We start from the raw sequence: 23,975 nt of genomic DNA on the forward strand, positions 1-23,975 counted from the left end.
TTACTCTCCTAAAAATTTTTGAGGACTCCAAGCAACTTTTGTTTATGTGTATTATACTTATCAATATTTAACATATTAGAAATTAAAACTGAAAAATTTTTAATTTTAGTCATTAAAAAACATTAAACCTTGGGGCACCTGGGTGGCTCAGTCAGTTGGGTGTCTGACTCCGGCTCAGGTCATAATCTCACAGTCCATGAGTTTGAACCCCGCATCGGGCTCTGTGCTGACAGCTCAGAGCCTGGAGCCTGCTTCAGACTCTGCGTCTCCCTCTCTCTCTGCCCGTCCCCTGCTCACCCTCTGCCTCTCTCAAAAATAAACATTAAAAAAATTTTCTTTAAATATTAAACCCTTTGTATGCTGACATAAATAACATTTTTATGAATCATAACTACATTTTCAAAAAAAAATAGAAGAGCCTGTAAATTGCTGTACATTTCTTTCTTTTTTTTTTTTTTTTAATGTTTATTTATTTTTGAGACAATGCGAGAGACAGAGTGCAAGAAGCGGAGGGGCAGACAGAGGGAGACAGAATCTGAAGCGGGCTCCAGGGTCGGAGCTGTCAGCCCGGAACCGACGCGGGGCTCACGACCTGAGCTGACGTCAGACGCCCAACCCACTGAGCCACTCAGGGTCCCCTCCTGTACATTTTTTTAACATCCAGGTTGTAGAAGAAGCTACTTCTTGTATCTTTTCTTCATTAATTTCTTTTGATACACATATGATGTAGCCTCTGGAAAACCCCAACTGTATCCTCCAAGAATGAGAGTGGTAAAGGCAAATTACGCCTTATATTACTGGCAAAAAGTCTTGACCTTATGGATCGCCAGAAAGGGTTTCAGGAACCCCGGGAGTCCTGGGACTACAGTTGGAGAACTGCAGTTTGATATCGTACAAATGTTAGCTACTATTTTATTTTTTGTCTAGTCATTTTGTCAACAAGTAGAACATTTAGTGGAAAGAGGAATGAGACAGAGAAAATTTACACATTACATCAGTCATAAATGGGAGTAGTCTTTATCTGTTTTCAGAAGCATAGAGTAAGTTAGAATTCAGGGTTATAACTGAGCACAACTACTTCTGCATTAGAAGTCAGTCCACCGAGGTGCCTTGGTGGCTCAGTCGGTTAAGCGTCCGACTTCTGCTCAGGTCATGATCTCACAGTTTGTGAGTTCAAGCCCTGTGTTGGGCTCTGTGCTGACAGCTCAGAGCCTGGAGCTTGCTTTGGATTCTTTGTCCCCCTCTTTCTCTGCTCCTCCATGCTCATGCTCTGTCTCTCTCAGTCTCTCAAAAATAAACAAACATTAAAAAAAAAGTTTTTAATAAAAGAAATCAATCCACCAATCCAGGACTGTCTTTCAGGTTGCTGTGCAAAGTAGTTCTTCTCACATGAATATAGAATATCCCTAAGGTACGTTTACATTCCTTACACAAACTAGGTATTAAGACTCCAATAAAATTTGAGGTCAGAATTATTTTCATAAGCATATGTTAAATGCCTACTGTATGCAAGTCTCATAATAGGTGTCGAGCTTATAAAGTTTAGAAGCACATTTCCTGCCCTTGGGAAGCTTATTTATATAATGAGACTTACATCCTGGTATAAATGTATTTTTTGCCACATTCAATAGTTCATAAATCAGTTTAATGATCAAATATCTCAGAATTACCTGGGGAAAATTAAAAAATACAGATTCCCGGATCGTGAGATATGCTGTTTAAATGGACCAAGGTGGTGCTCAGGAATGTAGGAATTTGGATTTTTAGAAAGTGACCCAGGTGATTCCCATGCAATGAGAAATACATGCAACAAACAAATGGATTTGGTCTTTGCCCCTAGTACTATCACACATAAATATGATTTATTTATTTCATCGTCAATATTTGAAAAGTACATCATTGTTGAAAGATCTGTATTATCAAGAGACAAAGTACATATTTAGTTTCATTCAGTTAAAATAGAAATTGATGTACTTATTTCAAACATTTTATACTTCATTTGCCTTTATCAAATAAAAATAATAACAGGAGATGTTACCACAGCAGTTTCCAACATACCACAACACCATAAAAAGCAAAACATCTTTTGCAACAAGCATCTGACTGTAGAAAATGTTATTTCATGGAGCGTTGATTCAATGTCTTTAAAATGAATTCAATGAAATGTCCCATGTTGCATTACACTTATCTTCAGGGTTCTACAGATTATGTGATAGTACGTATTTCAAAACCTATCCAGTCTTCCATCACAAATTTCTCTTGATGATACACTATATTTGAATAGCTATCTAGACATTTAGAATCCATAGTTACTGTGGCAGGGAGTGTTCTTTGCTAATAATTGTAGCCAGAGCTAATTAAACTCAAGTAAATAAGAAAAATCCAAAAAACAAGCTAAAGTTTCTTTTTTTCTTACCACAAAGAGGAAAAAAGGACATAGCTAAATCAGCCATATGTGTGATGATTTGTAAAAATCGATATATATTCCTCTTGATTTTATGATCAAAACTAACTTCAACCTTAAAGGTTCCCTGCCCAGATCTTGATTTCTAAATACCTGTCCCCATGGAAAGTAACCAGGGATTCTTAGAGGAACAGCTGATTTGAGGACTAGGGAAGGAAGGTACAAGATGACATGAGACATCTTAATGCCAGAATTAGGGAATGCTCAGAAAATAAAATGGGGGCATGTCCACAAGAGTCAGCTAAAAGGGCCTCTCATTGGCCAAATCTGGTATAACTCAAGTACCAGAATAAGAACAGTAATGAATTATGCTCCACTGAATAAAATAAAATCCATGAGTCTGTAGTAATGTAAGAGAGAGAAATGGGGAAAAGGGGAAAGATGTTCCTAAATAGAGAGAATGCCCATGATTAAACACAGAGAGAGTGATGGAGTTGCAACTATTGTAGAAGAGATCGGTTTGGGGAAACATCATCAATGGAGTCTAAATCCAGGGGGAAAGCTTGATGAAAAGGAGCATATTCTCCTCTTTTCAGAGTACCTTCCCACATATTGTATATATGCTGGAAGGGGAAAATAGTAACTATACAGTGGAGAACCAAGGCAACACTTTCATCAGTGATCATGTGCTTCCTGATGCGATACCCTGAGAAGGACATATCACTTGAATCTAATCATGGGGAAACATCAACCAAACCCCTACTGGGGAACATTTTATGAAATAACCATCATGAAAGATGAAAAAAAATGCTGAAGAACTAACTGCTCCATATTAAAAAGGAATAAAGACTTGACTACTGAAGTAGTCAATATATGATTGTAGTAGTTAATATACGATCCTCAACTGGAACTTGTACCAGTTGGGGGAAAATGCTAGAGAGTATCTATTGGAATGATTGACAAAGTTGGAACAGGGACCATAGATTACAGTAGCTCCCACATTTGGTAACTATACGATGATTATATAAAAGAGTATCCTTTTTCTTAGTAAATATATACTAATGTATGAAGAGCTAAAGGGGCATGATGTATGCAATCTATTGTCAAATGGTTTGGAAAAAATAAAGCAAAATATTTGGAAAGAGAATGATAAAGTAAATGTAGCAAAATGTTAAAAGTTGGTGAATTTGAATAAATGGTATTCAGGAGTCCTCTGTCCTATTCTTGCAATTTTTCTGTATGTTTAAATTGTTTTTAAAAGAAAAAAGTTAAGGGCTCTCCAATTTCTCTCTCTTAGGATTCATTCCAAAATGGACTAGAACATTCATCATGAATCTTTTCACTGTTTTTAGTTCTTTTATTTCCACTATCATTATTAGAGTCACATGGCAGTTATATTTTATAATTTTAGTTGATTATATACAGCCGATAAGAGGAAAAGTAATGGAGTTTAAAAGGCCAAACAATTTCCTAATCCCAGTTGCAGGGACTTTTTATATTTGCAACTGAGATTTTATTCTAGAGGTTTTAAGAAATGGACTAATTCAGCCAATTATTCAGTCGAATCAAGGTTCAACAAGCAAGACAAAGCAAAGGTAGTATACGTGTTTCAGTTCCTCAAATTATTAGTTTTCAACCTCCTGTAAGCATCATCTAAAGATTTCTCTACAATAATTGGTAAGTCAGAGTTTTTCCCTATTCTTAGGTTTTAGTTTGTCTCATAATTTTTAAAAATTATTGTTTAAATACAAAGGTATACATTCCCTTAAATTCAAACAATTGAGAATTAATAACTGCTATTAAGCTTTGATTCCTTCTAGAGTCTTTTCCATGCTTCTATCAATGTGTGTATCTGTATGTGTAGACAAATTTTTCTAAAATGGAAATCATTCTGTACAATTTGTTCCTTTTTTTCTTATGTAATAGGTAGTTTTTAATTTAATTTTTATTTTCTCAAAGCTGTGCATAGTTTTTTATATGTAGTTTAAAAACATTTTTTTAATGTTTATTTATTTTTGAGAGACAGAGAGAAGCACAAGAAGGTGAGGACAGAGAGAGAGAGGGAGACACAGAATCCGAATCAGGCTCCAGGCTCTGAGCTGTCAGCACAGAGCCCAATGCGGGGCTTGAACTCACAAACCGCGAGATCATGATCTGAGCCAAAATCAGATGTTTAACCGCCTGAGCCACCCAGGCCCCCCATATGTAGTTTAAGACAAATAATTCAACAAGTGAAAGTTTTTTCTAATCATATAACCCAACCACATGGTTTAAAATTCAAAAAGTACACTGTGAAAAATCTTCCTTCCACCTCTGTCCTTGAGACACCCAAATCTACTCAGGAGCAACAAATGACATTCGTTTTTATGCATCCTTTATGCATATACACATTTACACTTGCAAACTCATACATTTTGAAAATCTTTTCATATCATTATACAAAGGGTTTCCTCAGTTTATTACACAGCTGTGTGGTATTCCACTTATAGATATGTCCTTATTTAATCAGTCACCTGATTTATTTAATCAGACATTCAGAGTGTTTCCAATGTTTGCTCTTTCAAATCTGCTATGAATAACTGTGAATATACATCATTTTTGCCTATGGGTGAGTAATCTGTGGAATAAATTCCTAGAAATGGTGTTGTGGGTCAAAAGTTTCTAAGTTAGGTTCTCTGGGAAGCAAACTCTGGGACAGAAATTTAGAATTCAGGGGGCGCCCACGTGGCTCAGTCAAACTTTGGACTCTCGATTTCCGCTCAGGTCATGATCTCTGGATCGTGAGATTGAGCCTTGCATCTTGTTCTGAACCTACAGGGCAAAGCCTGCTTGGGATTCTCTCTTTTCCCCTCTCTCTCAAAGTAAATAAATAAACTTAAAAAAGAAAAAAGAGAGGCGCTTGGGTGGCTCAGTTGGTTTAAGCGTCCAACTTTGGCTCAGGTTTTTGGGTTCCAGCTCTGTGTTAGGCTCTCTGCTGTCAGCAGAGAGACGGTTTAGGATCCTTAGTCCTTCTCTCTCTGCCCCTCCCCCACTTGCACTCACTCTTTGTCTCTCTCACAATAAATAAATAAACTTTAAAAAAAAGAAAAAAGAAATTTAGAATCCAGGATGCTTATTAGGCTTCAACAGCTATGGAAGGGAGGAGAAAGTGAGACTAGGCAGAAGAAGTTAGGTGTTGCGGCACCCGATGCAGTCTCAGCCACCGCCCCCCCCCCCCTTTCTTAACTTTGTTTAGTTTCTTATGTGACTATTACTAATTCTTCTTTCAGCCCTTCAGCAGATGTACCACTGTAGTTTACATACACCAGATGTAGCCCTGGCAGTATGTGCTACCAACATCTCTTGCCTGAATTACTGGAATAATTGCCTCCTTAGGCAATCCAATTGTCTCCTTATTATCTCCCTGTTTCCACCCTTATCGGCAGAGTCTTTTCTAATATGGCAGCCAGAGCAATCATTTTAAAATAGAAACCATTTCATTCCTACATTGGATCCAGTTCCCTCTGAGAAGCACCACTTACTACAGCTATCTACGAGGCCCTACGTGACATATCCTTCACCCTGTCCCTCTCTGACCTCATTTCCTCCTGCTGCTCTGGCATCTACCCCTCTCACATTTCTCCACCCCGTCGGGCCATTCCCTCTGCCTGACAAGTTCTTCTGCCAGATAGCCACATGACCAATTTCCTAATTCCCCTCACGTCTTGGCTGAAATGTCACTTTATGGTGCGGTCTAGCCTCACCATCCTATCTTAAATTGTAATACACACTCTATTCTCTCTAACCTAGAGTAATTATAGTCTTTCTTACCCAGCTTTCCTTTTTCTTTTTTCATAGATTTTATTGCCTTCTAATATAAACTTTATTATATTTATCATCTTACTCCCTATGCCAGAATGAAAGCTTAATGAGAGTAGTAACTTGTTCAAGGTGGTCACTAAATAAATATTTATTATGAACAAATGTATTTTCTCTTAATATGTTCGGACCGATCAGAAAAGCTATCATTTCCAATTTTTGTGCCTCTTAGAACCCACCGCCCCACCCAATCTCTATCTTTTGTTTTCTCGTCTTCCTGTAAAGCTGTCATCTGTGAACCTGCTTCATTATCAATTTGGGTATCATCTTCACCTCACTCCTTTGGTAAATCTCCTAGAACCTAGACCCATTGTCCTTGTGGCTTTTCTCCCTCTTTTCAATGAGTGATTCCTTTTTCTCAGCTTACTGTTTCTTTTTGGTGGCAGCCTCCTAAGAAAGAAAGCAAAGTTTTTGAGCTTTTATAAATATGAAATTGTCTTTAGTCCAGCTATATGCTTAATTGATAATATGACTAGGTGTAAAACTCGAGATTAGAAATAATTTTCCAAGGTACCTGGCTGGCTCAGTCAGTGGAGTATAGGACTCTTGATCTCAGGGTTGTGAGTTCTAGGCCCACCTTGGGTGTAGAGATTATTTAAAAATGAAATCTTTAAATGGGGCACCTGGGTGGCTCAGTCAGCTAAGCATCTGACTCTTGCTTTCAGCTCAGGTCATGATCTCACAGTTTATGAGATCAAGCCCCACATCAGCATGGAGTCTACTTGGGATTCTCTCCCTCCTCTCTCTCTGTCCCTCAACTCCCCCTCTCAAAATAAACATTAAAAAAAGAAAGAAAATAAATAAAATATTTTTTTAAATAAAAGAATTTTCCTTGAGGCTTTTTAAGACATTTTCTTAAAAGACACTGTCTTCTAGCTTCCAGTGTTGGTCTCAAGAAGTGAGATGCAATTTTAATCCTTGACCTTTTAGGGTTTTTTCTTTTTTCCCCAGACTATGATGTACCCTGTGGGCCTTTTTAAAATTTAATTTGCCAGGGCGCCTGGGTGGCTCAGTCGGTTGAGCGTCCCACTTCAGCTCAGGTCATGATCTCATGGTTCGTGAGTTCGAGCCCTGTGTTGGGCTCTGTGCTGACAGCTCAGAGCAGAGCCTGGAGCCTGCTTTGGATTCTGTGTCTCCCTCTCTCTGCTCCTCCCCTGCTCATGCTCTCTCTCTCTCAAAAATAAATAAAGCTTAAAAAATTAAAAAATGAATAAAATATAATTTGCTGGCCATTCAATAGGTCCTTTATCAGATGACTTCTGTCCTTTGTTCCTAAGAAAAATTCTTGATTTATTCCCTTGATAATTTCCTCCTATTTGTTTTCTCTCTTCTCTCTAAAATTTCTTCAGATGTGGTAACTTTTTTCAGAAGTACTCAGCAGATCGGTGTTCTAATTGTTATTTATTAGACATAACTTGCACAATAGTACAGAAAAAGAATTTATAGAAACAACGTATTCCAGAATTTAATAACACATAAAATTCTCAACCAAAAGGCAAAGTTAGTAAGCTGCTACTTTCTAAGAGTAACTGAGCTAAAGGTGTCTTTAAGGTCAAACAGGAGTCATCTCCCCTTTTAAGGATCTTCAAATGTTCTAAAATTTAGAATAGTACCTGGCACATTGTGAGCAATTGGTAAATATTAATGGAATAAATAGATGTCCTTTGCAAGTATGTGCACTCAAATACATTCATTGGATAATAGAAAATAAACACTGAACACACATCCCAAGCAGCATTATCTCTGGAAAGTCCTAATTTTTATCCCTTAGAACATTTAAAATTATTAGGATCTAATATTTACATTTCTTGTTACATTTACTTTTATGTCAACCCAGAGTCACAGTTCACAATCACTCTAGAGAAAATGGAGCTATTTTACTACAATGCAAGAGTATCATTTTTGATATTTCAACATTTCAGTATCATTTTGATACTTGATACTGATTTTCAACAAAGTAATATGAAGTTTTTTTATTAAGTGCTGGATATCTTCCAAGGTATAGGACTTAAAAATAAGCCAAGAAAGTATAATGGCACTTCTTTTTTCCCAAATCAAACTTCCTTTCATTGTTCTTGATGGACATCATATGATTTTGTCCAAAGCCAAATGACTGACTACAACTAATTTTTCTTTTGGGAAATCAAAACAAAATACTCAAGGAATCCATGGCTTTCTCAGCATGGTATAGAATGGTATGTGAGACACAAGGTAGGTGAATTTGGTCCAGTATCGAATTGGGTTTGGGGAATGCCTAGGGCTTGCTCTTTCCATTTATTTTTGCTTTGCACCAGAAATAAAGTACACCAAAGTTTTATAGTATTGCTGCAAGTACGAGGAAAAATATTAATAAACCATGAACAATGTTTCTTTTACTTCTTTAGTCCTTTTACTTTCTGTTTCTACTTCTGCCAATATGCTTTACTTAACAGCACATAGAAACACGGGCCTTTAATATTTCACAATCACCATGAAGAGCTAAGAACAAGCGGGAAGTAGAATTTGAATTATGAATTGCTTTTATCATAAAATTCATAAATAGTTCTAGAAAGAAAGTTCTGCTGTACATAATTACATTATCCCCAAACTAGAGAATGGCACTTACATAGTGGATAGATGTACCTTCTAAGACCAAAAACCCAAGAGAAATTGTGATTGCTCATTAGGACCTTAAAACCATTCAATAGTTTACATGTAAATTTGCATTAATATTAATTTTTAAAGTATGTATTCTAATTGTAAGCCATCTATTGATCTATATAGTTTTTCAAGAAATTGTCTGTACTTGCTATAAACAGCTGTGAGTTTAATCTAATGGGCTAAACTCTTGTGTAAGTGTATCAGTTTGAATCTATGGAGAAGCAGACACAGAGATTAGATGTGCAAGGGATTTACTGGAGGGAGTGCTTATGGAAGAGAAAGGGAAGGCAGTAGGAGTAGACTGGGAGAGTGATGCAGGCCTAACATCTGTGACAGGGAAGAGGGAAGGAAGGATTGAGTGGGAGGAGCCTCAGATTGTAGAGCAGTTCTGGGGCACCCGGGTGGCTCAGTTGGTTAAGCCTCTGACTTCTGCTCAGGTCATGATCTTGTGGTTCATGAGTTCGAGCCCCACACTGGGCTCTGTGTTGACAGCTCAGCGCCTGGATCCTGCTTTGGATTCTGTGTCTCCTTCTCTGCCTGCCCCTCCCCTGCTCATGCTCTGTCTGTCTGTCTCTCTCTCTGTCTCTTTCTCTCTGTCAAAAATAAATAAACATTAAAAAAATTTTTTTTAATTAAAAAAAGAAAAAAAGACTACAGCACTTCTGACAAAATACTACCCAGGCCAATGGGAAGTCCCTGAGCTAAAGTAGCCAATAAAAGGAATCCCGCTTTGTGCAGAAATAGACTGGTCTCTATCCTGCTGTGCTCAGTCATCATGCTGTGGAAGAAGCTTAGGGAAGGTAAGGCCAGACATGAATGCATTAGAGCCCAAAATGTGTCCTCTGTCAATCAGCCATGCTCCCTGATGTAGAATCTATAGAAAGGAGATCTGAGAGGAGCACCCCCATGACTACCAGAGTTCACCTCTTGTTCTACACTGATCTATCTCTCCACATATATTCAGGAAGCAGATTTGCCATGGTTCTTGTAGGCTTTTTTTCCTAAGGGGAAGCTTAGAAGAGGAAGATTAATGGGCTGAGCTATGGTCTCCCCTGCCTGCAGTTAGTCTCGGGCTACAATTGGACTTATCATTTCCCTCCATTCCATGTTTATCTCACTCTCAGCTGTTACCTCCGCAAGTTATTAACATGAATCAAGTAAGTCTAGCACATTCAATTGAGTATATGTCCAATTTTAGGAACATACATTCTAATACGTTCATCAGAGGACAATGTGAAAAGTTCCTTCAAGAACTAGCCAACAACCCCCTAAATGTCTGTTTAAAATTTGGGATCATGCCCTCTTAATTTCTAAACAACTGTGGTATTGATATTTGTGAGCAACATGAAGTAGATAGTGAATCATGGAGAATATTTTGTTGACTAGACCCCAACAGACCATTGTGTTTTATTGGAAACAAGTTTTGACTGAATATTAGGTATTTATTCTTTATCTATAATACTAATATTATATAATGTTTTGTAGAAAATTAAGTTTTGCTTTACACAAGTAGGTTGTATTTGGGAGAAGGGAAATAACTAACATGCCTTTATAGAAGGAGTCACATTCTTTCATATTTTCATTGCTAACTCTCTTTAATAGGCCTGTGTATATAAATTATTGAATTCCCTCAGGCCACTTCCTTTAACTCTTTGTGTCTCAGTTCCCAAGCTAGAAACTATTCTGTTATTACTACACCATACAAATTAACTAGGAATAGTATTAGTTATTATAACTACATTTCAAAAAATCTCTGAGGACTAATTGTTAATGCCACTTAAGTGCCTGAAATTTTTTGGCTCAAAGCAATATAATAGTTTTTATTTTTAAACAACTTCATTAGCATTTCAACATGTTTTTGTGCAGTCTGCATAAATGGCAGAAATTACTTACAAGAATATGAAAGCTACTGCCTTTGTCTAGCAATATAAAATATTTTCTTTGTGCTTTTGTGCAAATAATTTAAAAATTAAAAGTAACTGGACTTTCTTACACATATCCTATGGTTATATTAGAACCATTAATATTTTGAACCATTGAACTCTACACAAGATAAATTGTACAGTATTTCAAAAGTAACCAAATGGCTGAAAAGGCAAAGTTCTTGATAGGAGAATTCTAGCTAATAATTGCAGAAGAAGTCATTGAATTTTAAAAATCACAGTTTTGCTATTCCTTGTGAAACACTGTACTTAGGTAATGATTATGAATAGATGCTAAAATCATTGAGAGAAAGGTTGAATGGATAACTTCATAATGGATCTATCTACTTGAAAACACTTGAACCCACTGGTCAAAATTAACATCATTAAAAGCGAGTAGTCTTGATATCTTGGTTGGGGTCCTGGAATAGAAAAAGGACATTAGGTAAGAAACAAAGGAAATCTGAATAAACTATGAACTTCAGTTAATAATGAGGTACCGGGGTGCCTGGGTGGCTCTGTTAGTTAAACATCTGACTTTAGCTCAGGTCATGATCTTGTGGTCTGTGAGTAAAAGCCCCACATCAGGCTCTGTGCTGACAGCTCAAAGCCTGGAGCCTGTTTCTGATTCCGTGTCTCCATCTCTCTGTCCCTCCCCCACTCATGCTCTGTCTCTCTCTCTCTCAAAAATAAATAAACGTTAAAAAAATAGTAATCAGGTGCCGATATTAGTTCATTAACTGCAACAAATATACCAGATTAATGCAAAATGTTGGTAATTGGAGAAATGGGGAGAATGGAGGTGGGGAAAATAAAGGAACACTAAATACTATCTGCTCAGTTTTTCTGTAAATCTAAAACTGTTTCAAAAAGTAAAATCTAATAAAATAATTAGACAACCAGATATTGCATTCCTCATGATGTAATAAAAGAGGAGGTACACAGAACCACCTACAAACTATTACGGCCAAAAGGATTGAACCTGGAATCTAATCAAGCATCTAGATCAAGTTACTAGCTTATAGGAAATGTGGTGAATAGATGACTATGTTAAATGATACCACAAGGATGCAATCGACCAAATACAGAATGTGGGATTTGTACAAATGACCCTGTTTCTTAAATAAATGACATTACAAATTAGGAGAGAAAGAACTGTAATAGACCAAAGTTGTAAAAGATGTGTCAGTGAAATAAAACGTGTTGATCTTGTTTGAATCCTGATTTGAAGAAACTAACTATGAAAACATATTTGGAAAATTTTGAACATGGATAAGAGATAAAATAATATTATTAATTTGTTAGGTGTGATAATGGCATTGTGATTATGGGTGTTTCATTTTGTTTTTAGTCTTTATCTGTTAGAGAGATACAGATATGAAATAGTTCAATGTGAAAAAATGGGAAATTTTCATATCTTTTCCATATGGAAAAAGATAAAATTAGATTCTTACCTTACAACACACACAAAAATAAACTAAAAACCAAAAGTTAAAACTTTCATCCTGCAAAAATTATTATAAGCTGCATGGAAAGACATGCCATTTCTATGTAGATATCCTAGAGGAAATAGCACATGTGCACTGAAGCATTTTGCGTAATAGCAAAAACTGGAAACAACTAATATCCACCAGCAGAAGAATACAACCTGTGTAATTTATTCATACTATAGAAATCTATACAGCACAAAATGCAACAACCTTGATTAATCTCTAAAATTAAATTTCAGGGGTGCCTGGGTGGCTCAGTCGGTTAAGTGTCTGACTTTGGCTCAGGTCATGATCTCCCAGTTCGAGAGTTCTAGCCTGGCATCAGGCTCTGTGAAGACAGCTCAGAGTCTGAAGTCTATTTCGGGTTCAGTGTCTCCCTGTCTCTCTGCCCCACCCCTGCTCTTGCTCTGTCTCTGTCTCTCTCACAAAAATAAACATTAAGAAAGAAAATTTTTAATAAAATAAAAAAATTAAAAATTAAAACAATTTAAATTTCAAAAGGTGATATAAATTATTATGCCAGTTATATAAGTTTAAAAATGCAAAAAATTCTATGTTGTTAATGGATGCATACAAGGTAGAAGTATAAAAACATACATACTCTAATGGAACCAACAGAAGTTCAGTTCTTGGTTAGTCAGGAACTGCACCAAGTTGAACTGTCGCACAAAGAAAACTTCTATTTGCAGCAGATAAGGCGATCACAGGGAATGGCTTCCAAAGCCATGACTCCTTGAGAGAGGGTGAATGGATACGTTTTGTTTAGGGTTGGAATGAATATTTACATAGGGAAGCCTTGTCATCCTTGTGTAGAGGCAGGCATAAGGTCACATGCACCTTAAGGAAATATGCCCATACATACATTGTATGTTATGTAAATGAGGCTGAGGCTCCTCCTCCGGCAGAGCTTTTAGGCTCATAATGAGGCAAAGGCAATTGCCAGTCATTCCAGGGGTCACTCCATGGTCTAGCTGCACAGACATGAGTCGGGGGTTTAGCTCAAATGGTCTGGCTGTTCTGGGCCAACTGAAGGTCCTGTCAAGGCATTCGCCATCACCTGAGGGGTGGTTTCAGGTTTCATTTGCCTGAGTTAAGAGGTAAGCTGGAAAGAAAAGCCTAAGGGGGGGCACCTGGGTGGCTCATTTGGTTAAGCGTCCAACTTCAGTTCAGGTCATGATCTCACAGTTCATGAGTTCAAGCCCCACGTCAGGCTCTGTGCTGATAGCCTGGAGCCTGCTTCAGATTCTGTGTCTCCCTTTCTCCCTGCCCCTCTCTCTCTCTCTCTCTCTCTCTCAAAAATAAATGAACATTAAAAAAAAAAAAGCTTAAGGAAAAATCTAAGACCAAGGTTGGTGAGTACAAGCAGGTGAGTGATGCAAAGGCAGGGCTTTACCTTATCCAGAGCTTCTTGTTTATTTAAAAAAAAAAAACAAACTAAAGCAAATAAAGTAAAATCTGCATGGTGAATATATAGGTCTCTTACACTATTTTTTATGTTTGATATATTTCATAATATAAAAAAATCAGAAGAAATGCCCGAAATAAAAATGAAAGAAAGAACACATATTCAAATATTTTGCCATAACATTTATTTTATTTTATTTTTAGCATTTATTTATTTTTGAGATAGGGAGAGACAGAGCATGAATGGGGGAGGGTCAGAGAGAGAGGGAGACACAGAATCTGAAACAGGCTCCAGGCTCCGAGCTGTCAGCACAGAGCCCGACGCGGGGCTCGAACCCACGGACCGCGAGATCATGACCTGAGCCGAGGTCGGACGCTTAACCGACTGAGCCACCCAGGCGCCCCGCCATAACATTTATTGACATACTTAGTAAGAGGACCATCCAGAATCATAAAGGGTCTAGAAGAATTCTTATGGAGTGGGGCTTTCTCCACCCCCATCTGTTCCAGGATAGCTTCTGAATTTAAATAACTTTGGACTCATGGGGATGGGTCCAGTATTAGTATCATCATATATCATTATGCATTTGTCTCAATTCAGTAGAAAATTACTAAATGCTCACCATATGCAAAATACTGTGCCAGTGTTCCAACCTCTTGAAGACTTCATTTATTTCTGAGCTAAATAATACTAACAAGTATTAACTAGAAGGTGGAATAAATGAGGGTGAATCACACTCAATAAACTTGGATGCACAAGAAATGATACAGTAGTTTTTTAAAGTAAAGTCATAGCCCAATTCTGAAAGCTGGTAAAAAATTTAGTCTTGTTGGCTGTTGGTGCCCCTCCCATATTACCTCAGTAGCCATCTTGATATTGCACCCTTTATTGACTGCCTTCTTTTCCTATCTTACTTTCCCATTCCCCTAGCCCCCAAATAAACGACTTCCATTTGAATCTTCTTAGATGTGCTTATAGGTGAACCTGAATGAAGGCAATTAAGCATTAGGGCATCCTAACCTCAATACAACCTCTTTGTTCCTAAATATAAAAATTGTTAAGTCATGAGGGACTCACTTACCATACTTTGTAGCATAGTAAACTTAACTTCATTTTGTACAGTTGTCTACTCTAAAATGAAACCAATTTAACATCCTTTACCAGTAATTAAATCGTACTGAAATTTTGATGACATATTTTCAAGAATGTACATTGTATAAATATATATAAGTACACATACCAGCAAGATGTTACGGTAATGAGTCACAGGTCAGAGGTAGTCATAGAACTATGATACACCTTATAAATACGTTATGCTTCACTGGGCTTGAACTTCCATCCAGATGGCTTGGGAAATCTATTTACTGGACAGACAGGATGCTAGTCAGATTATATCAGAAAGAAGTTTCATAAAAATAAAAGCAATAACAAACATTAGGTACTCTGGGTACCTAATTAAATCCTTCATTTCTAAGATTAAAGCATTTAGTCAGCAGGGCGCCCGGGTGGCTCAGTCGGTTAAGTGTCCGACTTCGGCTCAGGTCATGATCTCACAGCTCGTGAGTTCGAGCCCCGCGTCGGGCTCTGTGCTGACAACTCAGAGCCTGGAGCCTGTTTCAGATTCTGTGTCTCCCTCTCTCTCCGCCCCTCCCCTGTTCATGCTCTGTCTCTCTCTGTCTCAAAAATAAATAAACTTAAAAAAAAATAAAGCATTTAGTCAGCAATGTTAACTATATACAGGTAGGGACGCCCATTCTTGCATGTTCTAAGTCTCCATAAATGCATTAAATGTTTCTCTTCCAAGAGATTATTACAACCTGACCAAAGGCTGGAAAATCACCTCCTTTTGACTCCCTGTTTTCCACCTTCATGCAGTGAGAAGAGAATCCACTTTAGTTTCTCAGGGAGGAGTAGTGAACATGACTCTACAGCCTAGATAAGGCTTTCTTCTGAGTAGCAATTAAAGAACAGCCACATCCCTGGGAAGCCACTTTCCTGTCTCCTGAATCAATTTAGACATGGGGAATTGGAGCTCAAAATACTTGTTCTAGCTAAGTCATATTTTAAAAATAGTACTATGCCATGTTTTAATTTTTTTATTGTGCAAGTGATGTATGCACATGACTAAAAATTTTTAAGCAGTACTGCAAGATATAAAATAAAAATAAAAGATATTTCCATTTCTTGACTTACCAACTTTCAATAATATCTATTGATTGCTAATTATGAAAAATACAAAATATTTCACTCTTAAATTACTCCTCACTTTTCCTTCTCTACTCTTCCCATCAGTTTCTGTTGTTTTCTTCTAGTAATTACCTTCATAACTTTAAATGATATGCTCAGGTCTGTCTTTCTTAATCTATCAAATTTGGTTTGATAAAGTTTAAATTTCACCAGGCTAAAGTATGGTAGGATTGTGACAAGCTATAGAACAAGACACATGCATTATCTAATGTGTTTAAATACAGTCAATAAACATTTTGCAAATCAATCAACAGAATACACAACATTAATAAAAGAAAGGAAAAGAACTATATGATCCTCTCAATAGGTGCAGAAAAAGCATGTGACAAAGTATAACATCCATTCATGATAAAAACCCTCAACAAAGTTGAGATATAGAGAACATACCTCAACATAAAAAAAGTCATATGTGAAAAATCCACAGCTACCATCATACTTAATGGTGAAAAACTGAGAGCTTTTCTTCTATGGTCAGGAACAACATAGTACTGGAAGTCCTAGCCTCAGCAATCAGACAACAAAAAGAAATAAAAAGCATCCAAATCAGCAAGGACACCTGTCAGAATGGCTAAAATTAACAACACAGGAAACAACAGCTGTTGGCAAGGATGTGGAGAAAGGGGAACTGTCTTGCACTGTTGGTGGGAATGCAAACTGGTGCAGTCACTCTGGAAAACAGTATGGAGGTTTCTCAAAAAGTGAAAAATAGAACTGCCCTGTGATCCAGCAACTGCACTACTAGATACTTACCCAAAGGATACAAAAATACTGATTCAAAGGGATACATTCACCCCAATGTTTATGGCAGCATTATCAACAATAGCCAAATTATGAAAAGCGTGCAAATGTCCACTGACTGATGAACGGATAAAGAAGATGTGGTATATATACAATGGAATATTACTCAGCCATAAAAAAGAATGAAATCTTGCCATTTGCAACGATTTGGACGGAGCTAGAGAGTATTATGCTAAGCAAAATAAATCAAAGAAAGACAAACACCATATGATTTCACTCTTGTGTGGAGTTTAAGAAACAAAACAGATGAACACAGGGGGAGAAAAGAGACAAACCAGAAAACAGGCTCTTAACTATGGAGAACAAACTGGTGGTTACTGGAGGGGAGGTGGAAGGGGTGTGGGTGAAATAAATGATGGGTATTAAGAAGAGCACTTATTGTGATGAGTACTAGGTATTATATGTAAGTGATGAATCACTCAATTCTACACCTGAGAGTAATAATACACTGTATGTTAACTAACTGGAATTTTAAAAAAAACGTGAAGAAGAAAAAAAAGATAAAATAAAATACAGCCAATAATTCTTATTGAATTAAAAACCGTTAGCATTCTTTAATTAATGGAACATTTAGTATCAAACTAATCAAAAATTTAAAAATTAGGTTTATAACTTTCTACATTTTGAAAAAAAACAATTACCAGCCATGTTATGAACTCAGACTCTATGAAATATGAAACCTTACGTATATGAAAATGAATAGAAAAATATTTACCTAAATTTCTATTATCTTTTTTATATCTCTTTAACAATTCACTTGTATTAGGAGGAGCTAGAATTATTATAATCTAGCTAGATTGAGCCCCTCTCTATAAAAAGATAGTTTATATTATTGTATTTTCAAAATAAGAACATACAGTCATAACATCAACAACTTTAATTGCAAAGACTACACAGTCTAGTTTATCCCATATCAGGGTACATACGCTGAGCCCTTTGTCATATACTAACCATAAAAGTACCAATTGAGAGGGGTGCCTGGGTGGCTCAGTCGGTTAAACATCCGACTTCAGCTCAAGTCATAATCTCACGGTTTGTGAGTTTGAGCCCCACATAGGGTTCTGTGCTGACAGCACAGAGCCTGGAGGCTGCTTCAGATTCTGTGTTTTCTCCTCTCTCTGCCCCTCCCATGCTCATGCTCTGTCTCTCTCTGTTTCTCAATAATAAATAAATGTTAAAACAAATTTAAAAATAAAGTACCAATTTAGATCCTATGAGACAATGTCTAATTTAAGACCAAGCAATAGAAATAAAAGGTGAATGTACAACAAGGGTCCCCAATCATTTCATGTTCTTTTACCTAAAGAACAACAACAAAAAAATCTCTTTTAGGAGAGAGTTAGGGTAAGCAAGATTAACCCAAAAGAAAATGAAAACCCTGAACTTGCTAAATAAATAAAAATGTAAAATAATGTATTACCTGTTGCCAATTATTACACCTCTGCAGTAGGTCAAAAAATGTCTTCAGTAAGATTAGATGAAAATAGAAAAGAAAAAGTGGTTATGATTAATCCTCAGGCAATGTTTAGCATACTGGTTACATTAGAAACAATACTCTAGAAATAAAATACTTTTAACTGGTATGGAATACTTATAGTAACTTCAAATTCTTTTTTGCTCAGAATTGTATTTAGGAGGAGGGAGAATAATAGATACATCTATCTCAAATTTTACAAATACAGTTCTAGTACTATATCCTGAAATTTCAGCTCTCTTGTGGTTCCCTGTAAAGCATCAACATACCACCAACTGTTAATTTTCTAAAAATGAAGTTCGGTCTTTTATCTTGCAAAGATTTTATATATTAGTATTAACTGGAGCCTGAAGAACACACCCCAAAACTGTCAAGCATGTTGGTAGGTAGTATGCCAAGGTAAAGGCACTCTGAGCTGGCATTTAAAGAGCTAGTTTATTGTCTCAGCTAGTTTTAATCTCTCTGAGCTTTAGTTTCCTCAGCTGATAATGGGGATAATATTATTTGCTCTCCCTACTTCCTTGGGAAATTTTGAGGGTCAGGATGAGACAATGTATCTGAAAATGCATTGCAATCTTTAAGTTACTACACAAGTATTTATTACAACTTCAATAAATATTCATGGAGAACGTGATATAAGAATAATAAGTAATATGAAAACAGAAGAAAGGAAATGGATCTTGCCCTCAAGAAGAAAGAGACACCCTGCAAAAACAATAACAAAAAGCTAAGAGGAAGGAGAAGGGGAGGGGTGGGGGGGAGAAGGACAGGAGGAGATGAAGGAGGAAGAAACATTGACCAACATATTTTATCATTTTGCTCAGAGCCATGATACTTGATCATGTCCTTTGGTCCTCAATATGGGAGTCCATAAAGAGGACCTAACTTCTCAATGTTCTTCCCCCTACTTTCATAGTAATCAAAGTTAATATTTAAACAAAAGTTAAATATATGAATTACATGCAATCTTCACAAAACCCTTTGAGACAAATATTATTAATCTTTTACAGATGAGGGAATCAAAGCACAGCAAGTTTAAAGTTACTGGTCCCAAGTCCCACAGCCAATGAATGACCAACTGAGATCACTGACTCAAGGGCTAATGCTTTGAATTTCCATTTCCTGAAGCAATTGCTTTTAACATCTCTTGGCCTTCCAGAAAAATATTATCCATATTTCCTACCTTAAAATTAACAGTTGTGGGGCACCTGGGTGGCGCAGTCGGTTAAGCGTCCGACTTCAGCCAGGTCACGATCTCGCGGTCCGGGAGTTCGAGCCCCGCGTCAGGCTCTGGGCTGATGGCTCAGAGCCTGGAGCCTGTTTCCGATTCTGTGTCTCCCTCTCTCTCTGCCCCTCCCCTGTTCATGCTCTCTCTCTCTGTCCCAAAAATAAATAAACGTTGAAAAAAAAATTAAAAAAAAAATTAACAGTTGTATAATAGACAAAACTATCTTGAGAAGAAAATCAAAACTGGAGGCATTATATCCCCTGATTTCAAACTACACTACAAAGCCATAGTAATCAAAACAGTATGGTATTGACATATAGACATATACAGACACATAGATCAATGAAATAGAATAGAGAGCCCAGAAATAAACCAAGACATGCATGGTCAATAAATTTATGACAAAGGAACCAAGAATACACGTTGGGGAAAGGACAGTCTTTTTAATAAATGGTGTTGGAAAAACTGGACAGTCACATGCAAAAGAATGAAACTGAACCATACCCAGAAATTAATGCAAAATGATTAAATACTTAAATGTAAGACCTGAAACCATAAAACTCCTAGAAGAAAACATAGGAGGTAATCTCTTTGACATCAGTCTTGGCAATGATTTTTTGGATTTGATACAAAAGCAAAGGCAACAGAAGCAAAATAAACAAGTAGGATGAAGCACTAAAAGCCTTCTGTACAGCAAAGGAAACCATCAATAAAATGAAAAGACAACCTACTAAATGGGAGAAAATACTTGCAATTTGTATATCTAATAAGGAACTACAATCCAAAATATGTGAAGAACTCATAAAACTCAATAGCAAAAAAAAAAAAAATCCTCTTAAAGAATATGCAGAGGATCTGAACAGACATTTTTCCAAAGAAGACGTACAGATGGCCAGCAGATACATGAAAAGGTGCTCAACATCACTCATCATCAGAAAATGCAAATCAAAATGAGGTCTCACTTCACACCTATTAGAATGGCTATTATCAAAAGAAGAAATAACAAGTGCTGGTGATGTGGAGAAAAGGGAACCCTCATGCACTGTTGGTGAGACTGTAAATTGATGCAGCCAATTATGGAAAACGGTATGGAGGTTCTTCAAAAAATTAAAACTAGAACAACCATATGATCCAGCAATTTTACTTCTAGGCATTTATCTGAAGAAAACAAATATACTAACTCCAAAAGGTAGATGTACCTACACTTTCATCACAGCATTATTTTGAGTAGCCAAGATATGGAAACAACCTAAACGTCCACTGATGGATGAATGGATAAAGAAAATGTGACATATATACACACAGTGAAATATTAGTCATAAAAAAGGATGAAATCTTGCCTTTTGTGACTACATGGATAGACCTTGAGGGCATTATGCTAAGTGAAATAAATCAGACAGAGAAAGACAAATACCCATCTTAAAAAACCCCAAAACTCTAATAGATCGGAGATTGCCAGAGGAAGGGGGTAGTAGTAGGTTAAATGGGTAAAGGAAGTCAAAAGCTACAAACTTCTAGTTATAAAATAAATAAGCAGGGGCACGTAGGTGGCTCAGTTGACTCTGGATTTTGGCTCAGTTTATAATCTCACTGTCCCCATGAGATCAAGCCCCATGTTGGGCTCCATGCTGAGTTGGAGCCTGCTTAGGATTCTCTCTCTCTCTCTCTCTCTCTCTCTCTCTCTCTCTCTCTCTCTCTCTCCCCCTCTGACCCTCCCCTGCTCACGCTCTCTCTCTCTCAAAAAGTAAATAAAATAAAATAAAATAAAATAAAATAAATAAGATAATTAGGTAATGAGGATGTAATATACAGCATGACAACTATAGTTAATAATATTGTATTGCATATTTGAAAGTTGTTAAGAGAGTATATCTTCAAAGTTCTTACCACAAGAAAAAAAATTCTGTAACTACATGTGGTGATGGATGTTAGATTTATTGTGATGGTTTTGCAATGTATACAAAGATCAAGTCATTATCCATATACCTGAAACTAATATAATATGTCAGTCATACCTTAATTTTTAAAAAGACATTAATAGACAAATTGACGTATATCCATATAAGGAAAACTATTCAGCAATAAAAAAGAAACAACTATTACTGATACATACAACAAAATAGTTGAATCTCAGAATAATTATGCGGAGTGAAAAAAGTAGGCAAAAGAATATAGAGTTTGATCTATTTATACAAAGTTCTAGAAAATGCAAAATGGCAGAAAGTAAATTAGTGGTTTCCTGGGGATGTAAGTAGAGGGAGGGATTACAAAGAGGTACAAGAAAGTTTTGAAATGGATGGAAATGTTAATTGGACTGTGGTGATGAATACATATATCAAAACTGACATATTATATATATCAAATTCTATACATTAAATATGAGTAGTTTGGTATATTGATAAATCAGTAAAGCTGGGGGGGAGGTGATTAAAGAAAAATATTATTATTGTTTTAATTTCATGTAGAATGGTCTGTGATTCTTTTATTTTATTTAAAAAATTGTTTTAAATGTTTATTTATTTTTGAAAGAGAGAGAGAGAGAGAGAGAGAGGCAGAGCGTGAGTGTGGGAGGGACAGAGAGAGAGGGAGACACAGAATCTGAAGCAGACTCTGGGCTCTGAGCTGTCAGCACAGAGCCCAGTGCAGGGCTCAAACTCACGAGCTGTGAGATCATGACCTGAACCGAAGTCAGCCGCCCAACTGACTGAGCCACCCAGGTGCCCCTGTGATTCTTTTAAAGAGCAGCTTATATTTTCCATAATTCAAGGGAGTTCACTTAATTAGATCAGTTTTATAATTTCTCAATTTTGACTTTAAATGGTTTTTACAACACTGCCACCTTGATTTTTAAATCTGGACACTTAAAAAAAGCTGAGGAGAGTGTCATGATTCTTTTCAGTAAGTGGCCTACTGGTCTCAAATGTCTTTGTTTTCAAGACTTCTGAGAGGAATAAACTACTCTCATTGTGCCCAGCATTTTATTAGGGTACAAGAAACCACAAATTACTCATAGACTATTTTAAAGGAAGAGAGTCTATTGTAAAGCTATGCTTAGACTAAAATTGGAACTGGATTTCAAACTGGAAAGTCATCAAGATCTGAGGCAACTCTAGGAATTAGCTACCCTTTCAGTCTTTCTAGCGGGTAGTGTCACTCGTTTCCAGCAACTCTTTCTCTGTCCCTGTTTATTCTATTGTCCTCCCTCTACTCATTGTTTTACTTTTCTAAAATGTTCAATTTGCTCCTCCAGATCCACTCTTCATCCTTCACCATAGGGCTCTCTTTCCTGGAAGCCAGACCTGTACAGACTATATTAACAAAATGAAGTCAGTGTATTTATTCTCCCAGCTCCCTCCCTGCAAGGTCACTTTAGGCACACTGTGCCTATCAACCAAAGATCCCTGCTCCTCTCAAGGTGACTCACTCCATACAACTTTCCCCTTCCAGCCTCTTCTTTCCCTTGTCCCTTCACGTCTAGGGGTGGTAATGGCTCCCTCACCACCCAGATTAGGTTCTTCTGCCACACACATTTCTAATTAGTTGCTGTGTGGGTAAACTCTCCCCAACTTATCACCATTTGCACATGTCATTTGTTTCTTGTTAGAACCTTGAATTACATATTTGTTTATCTGTTTTTTTTGTGTGTTTTATTTCACAGTTTCTGCTTTGGTTTGCCATGATCCACCCAGGCTCCAATTTCTACCCTTACCTACCATTCTCTGTATTTGTGAATTTCCATATCTAAGTGTGAAAATCTCAGGCAAGTGGCTTACTTTGTTTTTTTTTTTTTTTTCAAGCCTGGCTGTGTGGGAGGTCACAGGCTGGCTGAAGGACTGGCAGCTCGTAAGACAGTTGCCTGTCCCTGGGCCACACATCTGGGGAGGGGAAATATCAAAGGGAAAAAGAGCATAGTCCAGATTGCCCTGCCATCAGAAACCATGAGTGAGATGATTTCTCTTAGAAAGTACTTTCAGTCTGGGCAGGTACAGTATTTAACATGAACACATTTAAAGATGAATAAAATATTCTGGTTATTCTTAACCATGCTAATATTTGGTAATGTGCTAATATGTGTCCTCCTATGGAATTACCACATTAAGTTTGCCTGTCCTTATCATTTATGATGACCCAGAGGAATACAAGACTTGAGGTTGATTGAAATCGTGGGTCTTGGGGCACCTGGGTGGCTCAGTCAGTGGAGCATCAGACTTTGGCTCAGGGCATGATCTCACAGTTCATGAGTTTGAGCCCCATATCCAGCTCTTTGCTCTCAGCTCAGAGCTTGCTTAGGATCCTCTGTCTCCCTCTCTCTCTTTACCCCTCTACCCCCCCTAAATAAATAAATAAACATTAAAAAAAAGGAAATCATGGGTCTCAACAGGATAGCATGGGCAACTGAAGTATCAAAAATAATACAGGCTTTAAAGCCAAATAAGCTTGGATCAAAACCCAAAAGCTGTAACTTATTTCTTTTATTACTCTCAACTTCCATTTCCTCATCTGTAAAGT

This window comes from Acinonyx jubatus, chromosome D2, assembly GCF_027475565.1.
Source record: "Acinonyx jubatus isolate Ajub_Pintada_27869175 chromosome D2, VMU_Ajub_asm_v1.0, whole genome shotgun sequence".
In the NCBI taxonomy this organism is placed as follows: domain Eukaryota; kingdom Metazoa; phylum Chordata; class Mammalia; order Carnivora; family Felidae; genus Acinonyx; species Acinonyx jubatus.